The sequence below is a fragment of the Carcharhinus amblyrhynchos genome, chromosome 13 (genome assembly GCF_965287045.1).
Source record: "Carcharhinus amblyrhynchos chromosome 13, sCarAmb.v2.hapA, whole genome shotgun sequence".
NCBI lineage: Eukaryota > Metazoa > Chordata > Chondrichthyes > Carcharhiniformes > Carcharhinidae > Carcharhinus > Carcharhinus amblyrhynchos.
The window spans coordinates 21,447,234-21,460,890 of NC_137336.1; the positions used below are offsets into that span (position 1 = coordinate 21,447,234).

Consider the following 13,657-nt stretch of genomic DNA (forward strand, 5'->3'; position numbering starts at 1 on the left):
ATGCAGCAGCCTTTGGTGTGGCACCTTTTCAAATGCCTTCTGGAAATCAAGGTACTCCACACCCACAGATTCCCCATTGTCCACTGTGCACGTAATGTTCGCAAAGAATTCCACCAAATTCGTCAACATGACTTGCCCTTCATGAACTCATGCTGTGTCTTCCCAATAGGACAATTTATATCCAGATGTCTCACTATTTCTTCCTTGATGACAGATTCAAGCATTTTCCCTGCTATAGAAGTTAAGTCAATAGGCCTATAGCTATCTGCCTTTTGTCTTCTTCCTTTTTTCAACAGTGGTGTCACGTTTGCTGTTTTCCAATCTGCAGGAACTACCCCAGAGTCTTGCGAATCTTGGTAAATTATCACTAGTGCATTTGCTATTTCCCCTGCCATCTATTTTAGTACCCTGGGATGCATTCCATCAGGGCCAGGAGACTGGTCTATTTTTAGCTGCATTAGTTTGCCCAAATCTACCTCTTTCGTGATAATAATTTTTAAATCCTCACCTGCCATAGCCTTCCTGTCATCAATTTTTGGCACGTTATTTGTGTCTTTCACTTCGAAGACCAACACAAAATATCTGTTCAATGCCTCAGTCATTTCATCATTTCCAGTTATTACATCCCCCTTCTCATCCTCTAAAGGACCAATGTTTACTTTAGCACTCTTTTTCATTTTATTTGTAGAAACTTTTGCTATCTGTTTTTGTATTCTGAGCAAGCTTACTCTCATATCCATCTTATTTTTCTTTACAGTTTTTTTGTGGCTTTCTGTTGATCTTTCACCATTTCCCAATCCTCTAGGTTCCCACTACCTTTGCCACTTCATATGCAGCTCCTTCATTTCCTTAGATATCCATGGCTGATTATCCCTTTTTCTACAGTCCTTCCTTATCACTGGTTAATATTTCTGCAGAGTACTATGACTGATCGCTTTGAAAGTCCTCCACTGTTCTTTAATTGTCCCACCCTAAAGTTTTTGCTCCCAGTCCGCCTTAGCGAACTCCTCCCTCATCCCATTGTATTTTCCTTTGTTTAAGCACAAAACACTGGTATTGGATTTTACCTTTTCACACTCCATCTGCATTTTAAATTCAACCATACTGTGATCGCTTCTTCCAAGAGGATCCCTAACTGTCACCAGATCTAGGATAGCTTGCTCCCTTGTAGGTTCCATTATACGCTGTTCAAGGAAGCTATCGTGGATACATTCTATGAACTCCTCCTCAAGGCTGCCTTGACCAACTTGGTTTGACCAATCAACATGTAGATTAAAATCCCCCATGATAATTGTTGTACCAGTTTTACATGCATCAGTTATTTCTTTGTTTATTTCTCGCCCCACCATGATGTTATTATTTAGTGGTCTATAGACTATGCCTATAAGTGATTTTTTTTCTCCTTACTATTTCTAATTTCCACCCAAATGGATTCAACCTTTCTTTTCATAGAACTTATGTCATCTCTCACTACCGCCCTGATGCCATCCTTAAATATCAGATCTTCACCTTCCCTTCCTGTCTGTTTTTTGAATAATGCAAGCATTCAGATAAAGTGCCTTTGAGCTATTTTAGTACCTTATTTTTGAATCCTAACATCTCCTGAGTTCTCCTTCCTTTCAACATTTTTCCTGATTTTCAATATAGTTGGAACCTTTTCCCACGTGTTAACCTGCTGCTTTGCTTTCTATTAACCATTATACTTCCAGTAGTTTTACTCTTCTCTTCCCCCCAACCCCAAAGTCCTTGTGACCACCCTATTTATCCTTTTCACTCGGATACTGAGTCCAGATTGGTTCAGGTAAAGACCGTTCCAACGGTACGGATCCCTCCTGTTCCAATACTGATGCCACTGCCCCATGAAATGGAAAAGCAAGTCAACCTGAGAAAGAGCCAAGTAGTGTTCCTGCGGGAACTGAAGAAGTAATAAGCACAGATGCACCTTTACAAGTTGAGAGTTTCTCAAAGTCAAACCAAAGCTGCCTCTGCTGTGGAGACACCACCTGCTGAAAAGGATCACTCCCAGAGGCAGAGAAAGGCCCCTGGCATACTGACCTTATGTTGGACTTTGTGAAAAGATCTTCTTTATTGTTGATTTATTATAAGTAGTTTAACTTTTGTTTGTCTAAGATAATAAGGAACTTAAAGGGGGAAGGGATGTGGACGTGAGCCTCTTTTATGAGAGAGGTTTCAGGGGGTTATGACCTGATTGGGCTGAAGCCTGTGAATCCTGGGGCTCAGCATGGCTTCCCCAATCATTCTGAGATTGGAGTCGATCTCGTCAGCAGCACATTTCCTACACTCTGCACAAAGTTTATTCATTACAATAAATAGTTTTTTTAGTTACTAAACTTGGTGGCCGCGAATCCTATGAGATATCACAATTAGTGACATTCTCTCTGTGTCTGCGTGGGTTTCCTCCGGGTGCTTCAGTTTCCTCCCACTGTCTGAAACAGGTGCATTGGTCACACTAAGTTCTCCGGCAGCGTACCCAAACAGGCACAGGAATGTGACAATAACAATAACTTCACTCACTGTTAATGTAAGCCCACTTGTGGCACAAATGAATGAATAAATAAATACTCCCTCAGTGTACCCAAACAGGCACCAGAGTGTGGCAACTAGGAGATTTTCACAGTAACTTCATTGCAGTGTTAATGTAAGCCTACTTTTGACACACACAAATAAATAAATAAAGCTGTAATGGGAACATTACTGGAGCAGCATCAGGTTCTCTGCAATGTGTGGTTAAAGTGAATGGACATTCAGATTTTCCTAAATGCAAAGAAGAAACACAGCACTGTAGAAGGTATGTCTCTTGAATGTGAACTCAGGGACTCAATAATGCATTAATTTATGTGAGAAATAGTTATTTCAAGGAGCACTTAATGGTTCTTGCCATTGTCTATACACGTAGCAAACCTCAAATGTGGCAACCTCAGTACTGAGGTCTGTGTCAAATTTTGGAACTTGTCGGTTTTCAGAAAACAACCAGAACACCTGAACTGAAATCAGAATGCCTTAAATCAGTGAGCAGGGAGTGCAGGAAAACCAACCGATATGATTGCAAAGCACTTTAGATTAATGGCCATGTCGCTGCTGATATTAATTCACTGCTCACGCATTTGATTTAATAATTCCTTCATGCCTCCCCCACTTCTCTACATCAGCACACCCCGTTTAAAATGAGAAAAAAAATCAATCAAACTAAGATGATGTTAAAAATATCCTCTGCAGTTGTAACAAAAAACTATTTATTTTTTATTCATGCATGTTTTTATAGTACTCTTTAATAACTCCCTCTGAGCTGACTTGGGCCAACTACCAGAAGGCAACCAGGGCCTGTGGAACCTAAAGGTTTTTGGGAATCAAGAACATTGTTTGAATTGAAGCCTGTGGCCTGAATAAATCAAAACTCAATACAGGCACCCTCTACTGTCACAAGAATAAGTCCTGATACCAAGTACGATACATAGCTAAATATTCTACTTCATTGGATTCTACAAGAGTCTTTTTATTCTGCCTGGTGAGTTAAATCATCTGGGTCAAGTGGCTTCAAGGTTCGCTGGAGCACAGGAAAAAATATCTGGTTTTTACACAGCACAAATTTTTAGGTAGCCAAATTTGAGGTACACAATCTGTACTCTCCATGTGATAATCCAAGACTGCTCAGATACCATTAATTTCAAAAATTGTAAAGGGTTCTTGTTTAGACATCATGGATTCTTTTTGTACTTCAGTCATTTCTAGTGCATCAATTGAATATAGAATTCAGGGGGTTTAATTTTCCCATTCTGCCCACTGAGTAGACCATACAGAGGTCCATTTACCTCGGGCGGGATTTCCTGGTCTTAGGGTGAGCGTGGTTAGAAAGTCCTGCTCCTTGGTGATACTTAGCCAAAACTTACATTTACGATGTGAAGGCCCTTGAGTTTGAAGATTTACCAGAATGATTTCGGGGATAGTGGATATTAACCACATGGTTAGGTTGGAGAAGCTGGGTTGTTCACCTTGGTACAAAGGAAAGTGCCGGAAAAATTCTGGCACATGCGAGACAAAGAAAAGCTGTTCCAATTAGCTGATGGTACAAGAACAGGGGAACACCAAATTAATATTCTGAGAAAAAGATGCAAGAAGGTTGCAAGGAAGAGCTTTTATCATAGAATCCCTACAGTGCAGAAAGAGGCCATTCGGTCCATCAGGTCTGCACCGACCACAATCCCACCCAGGCTCTACCCCCATATTTACCCGCTAATCCCTCTACACATCTCAGGACACTTAAGGGGTAATTTTAGCACAGCCAATCAACCAATCCCGCACATCTTTGGACTGTGGGAGGAAACCAGAGCACCTGGAGGAAACCCACGCAGACACAAGGAGAATGTGCAAACTTCATACATGCAGTGACCCGAGCCAGGAATCTAACCCTGGTCCCTGGAGCTGTGAAGCAGCAGTACTAACCACTGTGCTACCGTGCTGCCCCTTTTCTTTTCTTTTAAACTTTTTCTTTTAAACTTTTCTTTTACGAGGCAGGCGCTCATGCAGTGCGTGGCTTCTGACCACCATTTAACCTTAACGTCTGAATCCTGAGGCTGGCAAGGTAAATCCTGCACTCAATGTTTTTGTCTGCAATCTTCAAGACTTTGACTTGTATTAGTAATTTATAGCCCATGCCAAGGCTACTGTGTTATATGCCTTTTATGTTATAAAGTCTGGGCACAGACGAAGCCATTCAGCCTTCCAGTTGATGCCAGATCTCTGTAGAGAAATTCAATCAGTCCCATTCCCCTGCTCTATCCATGTAGTCCTTTAAATGTATTTCTCTCAAATGCCCATCTAATTTCCTTTTGAAATGCTCATCGCCTCCCTTTTCCGTCATCCTGCAGGCAGCAAGTTCCTGGTCATTATCTCTTACTCTCTGAACAGGAACGTTCATTAATATAAATGCGGAGAGTGTTGAATTCCTACAAGCTTTCCCAGATAAAAGGATCCGAGCTTCCATTCTACCCTGAGGTTTTTTTTTATGTCATGTTCTTTAATCAATTTAATATTTAAATGAAGTATTTTATAATTATGAACCAGCATCGGAAAGCAGAAAAATACAGTGATCTTGGTGCAGGCTATAAATTGCCACTGCAAGTAAAAGACTGAAATTTGAAGATTATGGACAACAACGGAGCACAGAGTTTACCCCGCTAGGTTCTGGGAGCCTGACATCAGGGTCAAATGGTGGTTAGAACCTTGCACTGTGTTGGGAACAACTCACTGTCGATTTTTCCTGAATAGCGAATTATTGGGTAGGAAAGGCTCACTATCCAATTAAGTTTGAGGGGACGGATGGACACGCAAGACTTGACGGCCTATAGGAAGCAACTGGTTGCCTTTTCAGGCATGAGACAGAAAGACAGACACCACAAAAAGGAGGCACTCTCTCCAACATGTTTTTAACTTTAAAATTAATACTGCCTTTAGTGGCCAGGCCACCATTGCAGAGAAGGAACTTTCCACAGGGTGACCCCCCCAGCTACCTGGAGCACTAGTCCCCTGTCTGCTGAAGGAGGCCATTTCCATGCAATTAGACTGTTCCCCTGGCACATCCAATGGCTCAGAGCCAGTAGGCCTTTGACTGTAGGCTTCAGTAAGCTTACAACAAGCCTAAATTGGCTACGCCATGCATTGCAGGCAGATAGCAGTACCATCCTGCCTCCGAGCAAATGGCCCAGGGCTAGGATGGTGCAGGCAAACTGACCAGAAGCATGGAATTCCACGCCCCCCTCCCCTCCAGTGCCACCTCCATTATCACCCCATCCAGTCCTCAATCTCAGATTCAAAGGTCTAATAAATATGCAATGTTGTCATTGAATCCATTCTACTCTCCAGCAAAGTTGCACACTAGGAGTAGAGTTGAAAAGAGCCAGAACAATTTTATTAATAATAGTTCAGTATAAGCCAGTTGCAGAGCCAACATATAACTGACTGCTGAAGTTTTGCATATGCAGAAATCTGAATGTATTTGTCACATGGACAGGGAGGTACTTACACTTTCCTGTTTGAAATTGGGGCACTGATTGTCCCTATAGACACTCTACAATATCATGAACAGCTTTTAGTTTTATTTTTAGAAATAAGCACCTAATAATGGACACAGTATCAGCTAATACAAAAGCAAAATACGATGGATGTTGGAAATGTGAATTAAAACAGAAAATGCTGGAAATGCTCAGCAGGTAAGGCAGCTTTCATGGAATGAGAAATAGAGAGTTCTGAAGAAAGATCATCGGCCTGAAGTTTTGGGGCAGATTTTCACACAGTATAAAACTTGTGGGTGAAATTTGGACGTAGAAGTCTAGCTCCAATTTCTGACAGACCCACTTCTTTGACAGCAGGGACAAGGAATGGGGCATGACACACACAGGAGGGAAACCCAAACTCAGCAGACTCGTCTGAACTTAGTGCTGAGTTCACCCTTGTGCTTTTATGGTCATTATAAGCACCATAATCTGTAGTGTGGGAGTCACAAATTGATGGAGTAGATATAAATGCACTTGAAGGGAGGATCAAGTCTGTTTAAGTACCATGATCTCAAATCTTTTAAACCCCCTGCTCTTTAAACTAAATTTTAAAAAACAGGTTTAAGCTTTAGTGACAGCTAAAATAAAAGCTCTGTTGGATGGCTTTGATTAACATGCTATCTAGTGTAGGTTAGAAAATCATACCATCTGGTCATGCAGTTTGAATAGATTTCTTTGTTGACATTTCCCCAAGACTATCATTTTGCCATTGTGAATGTTTGGCTGATTTTCAAAAGCTTTAATAATGTCACATTCACAACTTGATTTATAGTTTAAAGAGGCTATTAAGGGATTAGCTGTATTTGATGTGGCATCTGAATAGAAGTTCGTGTTTACAAAAGGTTACTTGAGATATAAAAGTTTTGAATGAGTTTCTTAAATGGGAGATTTTTGTCACGATCAATTCTGTGAGTGAGAGATTAGGTTGTTAAGACTTTCTTCGACTCCACGTGGCCCACAGTAGATACCAGAGTCATTGGCTATGGAGATGGCATGGGGGCATGAGAGGCCTTGGAGGCTTGGGTGGAGGGTGCTGAGACGATATGAGGGATGCCCACCCCCATTGGCACCTGCTTCTGGCGTGTGTATGCCCAACATAATCCCAACCACATCTGCTCAGAGTGAAACTGGGTCCAATGGGGTCCTTTAAATCAAGGTGGCCTTGGAGAGTCAGGAAATTTCCTGACCTGAGTTACCCACATCGATACTGAAAATTCAGCTCATTAACTCTGTTACTCTCTCCACAGATCTGACTGACCTGATGAATTGTTTAGAATTTTCTATTTTCATTGCTGCTATTTCAGTTGGTTAAGTAATTGCATATTTCAAGCAAAAAGATGGTTTCATCAATATCAGACCAACACTACCACCTCCAATGTGAGAAGAACAGCATTCATATTTAGAAAGTAGCATCTTCTCAGGAAACTAATGACCAAGATAAAATACGAGAATATGCATTTATCTAGTTTGCATTGCATAAATTAAAATGCATCCTGTTTTAGTCTGATCAGTTTCTTTTCCATTTTTATCAAATTAAACATCAATGCTTTGATGTTCTGTTTATCATTCCTTTATGATTAGGGTTAGATAAACAAAGCTTTGTACCAAACTACTAATTATAATTTTGCTAAATTTGATTTTGGAGATATTGATCAGACCACATCCTTGAAATGGTCACACTGTCTCATCCATTTTAGGTCTAAATTTTATAGTAAAGAAAAACATAGAACAAATTCTCTTTCTTTATCTGCAATTGTACTTGATGGAATGAAAATTATTGCTCAATTCAGAACCGCTGTTCATGCTTCAGGACTTTATGGTCATTTTTCCACAGAAAAGACTTGGCTATAAATGTTTTTAATAAGTATTGTGAACAGTAACTGCCTAAAATGTTGTTAGCCTTGTGACACAGCTCCATTCTGAGCCGCAGATGTATGAGCAGATGAGTTCGGGCTTTGCACAGTTACCAATGTCTGGCTGCTCAGAGAGTCGTCAAGCATTATAACGTGGACAAGCTCATTTTCCCTAAACACTCATAGAGGTCAAAAGGTTTCTAAAAAATCAGAACTCAGATAACAAAGAGTCAGTGAAACACAAAGGCAACAGAGGAAGAATATCATTGTCTTCATGTTATAATAGTACTTCATCCCATTTATCGAGAAAGCTCAACTCAGTGGGCAGCATACATGTATTTTTAAACTTCTACATGAACAGTAGTTTTATCTCTTATACTGAAACTTCTTAAATTTGCTTACAATAGCAGTAACTTGCACTTATCCAGCCATATATTTTAATATATTAAAACGTACCTAGGAGCTTAGCAGGACCATAATTTGACAAGAAGTAAACACCAAAGTCAAAGAGGGAGTATGGGTGACCAAAAGCTAGTCAAAAGAGAAAGATTTTAAGGAACATCTTAAAGGAGAAAAGAGAAGGCAGGGAGGTTTTTTAGAGGGAATTCCAAAGTTAGGGATCAGGCAGCCGAACATATAGCCACTAATGAGGGGGCGATCAAGATGCCCAAAAGCCCAGAATGAGAAGAGCGCAGAGATCTCAAATGGATGTAGGATTGGTAGAAATGAGAAAGATAGGAAAGGATAGTTTACACATTGAGTGCCATCTGCCCTAACTTCAACCTGATTCATCTTCAAAAATATTAAAAGAGCACAACACACATGCAAGGACAACCCAATAATATCATCATGATCATTCTTACTGAGCGTATTTTCTTTTTAAAAACTGCAAACTCAAAGTGCAACGATTTGAAGGCAGCATTACTCGTCCAACAACATAACCTTACAGCATTGTAGATAAAAACTCATTCCTGTGTAAACTTGTCAATCTGTAAATCCAGTATTATTCCAGAAGAGGTGCTGTAACAATGCCGAAAGGACATAATTGCAAGCTGGTAAATTTATATAGGTGATTGCAATTATAAATGTGGACAAAAGAATTTATTACACAATCCTTCCTGATTAATTGCAAAGTATTGCTTTTTAGCACATCTGAGCTACTTTACACATAACACTTTCAAGTATAACACAGTAAATTGTGACAGGTCCTCAACACAATTAATTACTGTATATTCAAAATTGAATGACATCTTGGCACCACGGTCCAATCATCCTCTGCCTAACAACCTTGTTTAACCCGATCAATTAACTCCCCATAAACATATATATATTATATGCATATTATCTTCCATGGTGTAAAAGTCAGAGCTTGTCAAGATATTTTTCTTGACACCCTCAGACTGATTCTACTTTTCCACCATGGGAGATTGGTGTTATAAGCATGATGCATGCTTATAACATGATCTGTCCTTTCTAATACACTATGTTTTTGAGATCGTATTATTTTTGCAAATTAAGTAGCAAATTTAACATCCATTTGAGAAGCAGAGAAGTACCATTGGTTGAAGCATAGGAGTCTCTGCAGTACAAGGGGAAGAACTAATGGACACAAAATTGGGTCTACAGCACCGCCGCCGGCAGGAGGGTAAAATTACAATACAACTGGTTTATGTAGACACTTGCCATTAGCAATATGATGATGAACATTTATAATGGCAACTGGGGCGAGGATTTGGCTTGTCATTTAATTGACAAGTTTACAGAACAACAACACATGCAGTTGTGAGAGATGGTAAAAAATTGTTATTCTACATTCACAGGGTAATGAGATGCAACCTTTTATCTGCATCCACTTCACAAATCTAGCCTGTTTCGAAAGGTCCAGTTCAGCACTTTGGCCACTCCAAACAGAGAGGTTTAAAAACAACAAAATCCCTCTACAAACTGCTCAATGTCAAGAGTTTTCCACGTGACTGTGGATCCGTACTCACAGACTGATTGATCTCATTGCATGTATACAATTGCATTTTAAACGAAAGATTTAACTAATTACTCTGTAGAATTACATTTTATCTAAACTTTTTTTTTGGGGGGGAGGGAAAGGAAGAATCGGGGAATACAATAAATAGTGTACCAGAGAAGGATGACCAACAGTCATAGGTAGCTGTGATAAGCTGCTTTACAGTTTAGCTGTAGAGGTGTTTACCACCCCCACTTTTTTGCTGTGTGTGTGGGGGGGGGCGGGGGTTGATTTTCGCCTTTACAGACAACCGTTAGAGACTAATTAAAAATCATCTGAAGTGACCCATTGGTAGCACTGTGGCAGGTGGATTCTTCTTAAGTGTGGTTTGCTCCATGGAACATCCCATGAATTGCAAAGGTTGCCTACTTAGCTTTCTCTCTCTCACACACATACACACAACCACTTTGTGTCACGATTATGCGATTGGGGAAAAAAAACATTTTTTCTCGCACCATTAAATTTTAAATGCCATAGCTGAATGAATGCGAAAGTCCCGTGGAGAAATGGCATTACCCTCTGTCAAACAACACAATGCTTAAAGAACTTGTCCATCCCTTTCCTTGCGTTAAAGGGTTAATCATATATAGAAATGAGTCCAATTTTTGTGTAAGTGCTTTGAGGAGGTGGGGGGCTGTGGAGAACCCCAATCGTGAATCTCAGGTAGTGAGTGCAAAGGAAAATCTCAACTGACTTTGCACATCCAACCTTAAATACTGCAATTACAGGCAGAGAGGGGAATAAACAAATATTGGTAATAATAAACATAGTCATACAGGTGGTGTAAAAATTCACACGTCAATCTCGTAACCCTGAGAAAACACAGCTTGGGTGACGTTCAAACCTACCTCTGAACAGTGGCCAAATAAAACAGCAGTCCACACAACTCAAGTATGCAATTGATTGTAGGTTTGACAGCTAGCAGCTCAGATTCCAGTTCATCAATATAGTAACTTCCATCAGCCACCGTTCAGCGAGGATCTCACGCCTCCAGTGGCTATAAGGATTTTTTAAAAAAAATACTAAAGGAAAATATCCAGGAGTTTTTTTTTCCCCCCTCTCTCCTCTCTCTCTCTCTCTCTCTTTCACCCTGGATGCATCTATAGTAAACCCACAAGTCTGAAGCCGGATGGACTCACGCCGCGGCTGCACACAGACACAAGGCGATAGTCCCTGTTACTGTTCGGCGGGTCTGAAGAGCCTCCAGCAGACATCACCAGCAATGAGCAGGTCCCCAAAACAAGAGCAAATCCAGGAGCTGGGGTCGAGCTCCCTCCGCAAACACCATCGCCCTCTTACAGCAGGAGCAGAGAGAGAGAGAATTTACCAAACCCCTGCAGCTCTCTCTCTCTCTCTCTCAGCAGAGCAGCAGGAGATCCGAGCACAAGCGAGCAATCGTCTTTCTGAAATTAGAGAGAGAGAGAGAAAAAGCTGGTTGTGGGGGAGTGGTGGGTTTTTTTAGCGCAGTTACTGCGCGATCTCAAAATACTAAAGAGGATAAAAGGGACAGTGGAAGAAAAAAGTCACATGAAAGGGCTACTAGCTACTGTCCAGTGTCCCAGACTGTCACACAGAAACCGCTTGAACCCGGGCTGTGTTTAATATTTATTGAAGTTTTCCTCTGTCCGCGATGCACCTTTTGGTGATTGGTTGAGTTTGCACAGCTCACGGTTGCTGGTATCCCTCCCACACGCCCTGTACCCTACCCCTGCCGATCTGCAGCCCTCCTTATCCCCTGCTCCCATTACCCTCTTCACACTGCCCCCATTGTCATTCCTGCCGATCTCCCACTGACTCCCACTGTCCCCCTTCCCACCCCCCTCAGTGTCTCACTTCCCACCCGCCACTGTCCCCTTCCCACCCCCATTGTCCCCTTATCACCCCCTCTGCCCCTTCCCCCCACTGTCCCCTTCCCCCCCACTGTCCCCCTTCCCACCCCCACTGTCCCCTTATCACCCTCCACTGTCCCCTTATTACCCCCACTGTTCCCTTTCCACCCCCATCCCTCTTCCCACCCCCACTGTCCCTCCCCACCCCACTGTTGCCCTTCTCACACCCCCATCTCCCTTCTTGCTCCCCCACTGTCCCCCTTTCCCCCCAATATCTCCTTCCCCCCATTATCCCCATTGTCCCCCCACTGTCTCTCTTTCCCCCACTGTCCTCCTTTTCCCCCACTGTCCCCCTTCCCCCCCACTGTCCCCCTTCCCCCCACTGTCCCCCTTCCCCCCCACTGTCCCCCTTCCCCCCACTGTCCTCCTTCCCCCCACTGTCCTCCATTCCCCCCACTGTCCCCCTTCCCCCCCACTGTCCCCCTTCCCCCCACTGTCCCCCTTCCCCCCACTGTCCCCCTTCCCCCCACTGTCCCCCTTCCCCCCACTGTCCTCCTTCCCCCCACTGTCCTCCATTCCCCCCCACTGTCCCCCTTCCCCCCACTGTCCCCCTTCCCCCCACTGTCCCCCTTCCCCCCACTGTCCCCCTTCCCCCCACTGTCCCCCTTCCCCCCCACTGTCCCCCTTCCCCCCACTGTCCTCCTTCCCCCCACTGTCCTCCATTCCCCCCACTGTCCCCCTTCCCCCCCACTGTCCCCCTTCCCCCCACTGTCCCCCTTCCCCCCCACTGTCCTCCTTCCCCCCACTGTCCTCCATTCCCCCCACTGTCCCCCTTCCCCCCCACTGTCCCCCTTCCCCCCACTGTCCCCCTTCCCCCCACTGTCCCCCTTCCCCCCACTGTCCTCCATTCCCCCCACTGTCCTCCTTCCCCCCCACTGTCCCCCTTCCCCCCCACTGTCCTCCTTCCCCCCACTGTCCCCCTTCCCCCCCACTGTCCTCCTTCCCCCCCACTGTCCTCCCTTCCCCCCACTGTCCCCCTTCCCCCCCACTGTCCTCCTTCCCCCCACTGTCCCCCTTCCCCCCCACTGTCCTCCTTCCCCCCACTGTCCCCCTTCCCCCCCACTGTCCCCCTTCCCCCCCACTGTCCTCCATTCCCCCCACTGTCCCCTTCCCCCCACTGTCCTCCTTCCCCCCACTGTCCTCCTTCCCCCCACTGTCCCCCTTCCCCCCACTGTCCTCCTTCCCCCCACTGTCCCCCTTCCCCCCCACTGTCCCCCTTCCCCCCACTGTCCTCCTTCCCCCCACTGTCCTCCATTCCCCCCACTGTCCTCCATTCCCCCCACTGTCCTCCTTCCCCCCACTGTCCCCCTTCCCCCCCACTGTCCCCCTTCCCCCCACTGTCCTCCTTCCCCCCACTGTCCTCCATTCCCCCCACTGTCCTCCATTCCCCCCACTGTCCTCCTTCCCCCCACTGTCCCCCTTCCCCCCACTGTCCTCCTTCCCCCCCACTGTCCTCCATTCCCACCCACTGTCCCCCTTCCCCCCACTGTCCCCCTTCCCCCCCACTGTCCTCCTTCCCCCCACTGTCCCCCTTCCCCCCACTGTCCTCCTTCCCCCCACTGTCCCCCTTCCCCCCCACTGTCCCCCTTCCCCCCACTGTCCCCCTTCCCCCCACTGTCCTCCTTCCCCCCACTGTCCCCCTTCCCCCCACTGTCCTCCTTCCCCCCACTGTCCCCCTTCCCCCCACTGTCCTCCTTCCCCCCACTGTCCCCCTTCCCCCCACTGTCCCCCTTCCCCCCACTGTCCCCCTTCCCCCCACTGTCCCCCTTCCCCCCACTGTCCCCCTTCCCCCCACTGTCCCCCTTCCCCCCACTGTCCCCCTTC

The 13,657-nt window shown here is 44.8% G+C and overlaps 1 protein-coding gene across 1 annotated transcript in view; it reads right to left on the minus strand.

Annotated features, from left to right (window-relative positions):
- The window catches only part of sgcd (sarcoglycan, delta (dystrophin-associated glycoprotein)), a 479,929-nt gene extending 469,014 nt beyond the window's left edge, over positions 1-10,915 (minus strand). Inside the window, exon 1 of the mRNA XM_080201363.1 lies at positions 10,793-10,915. The gene's annotated coding sequence lies outside the window, so the exon portion shown is untranslated. The remainder of the gene's footprint in view (positions 1-10,792) is intronic.
- Positions 10,916-13,657: the final 2,742 nt, after the last annotated feature.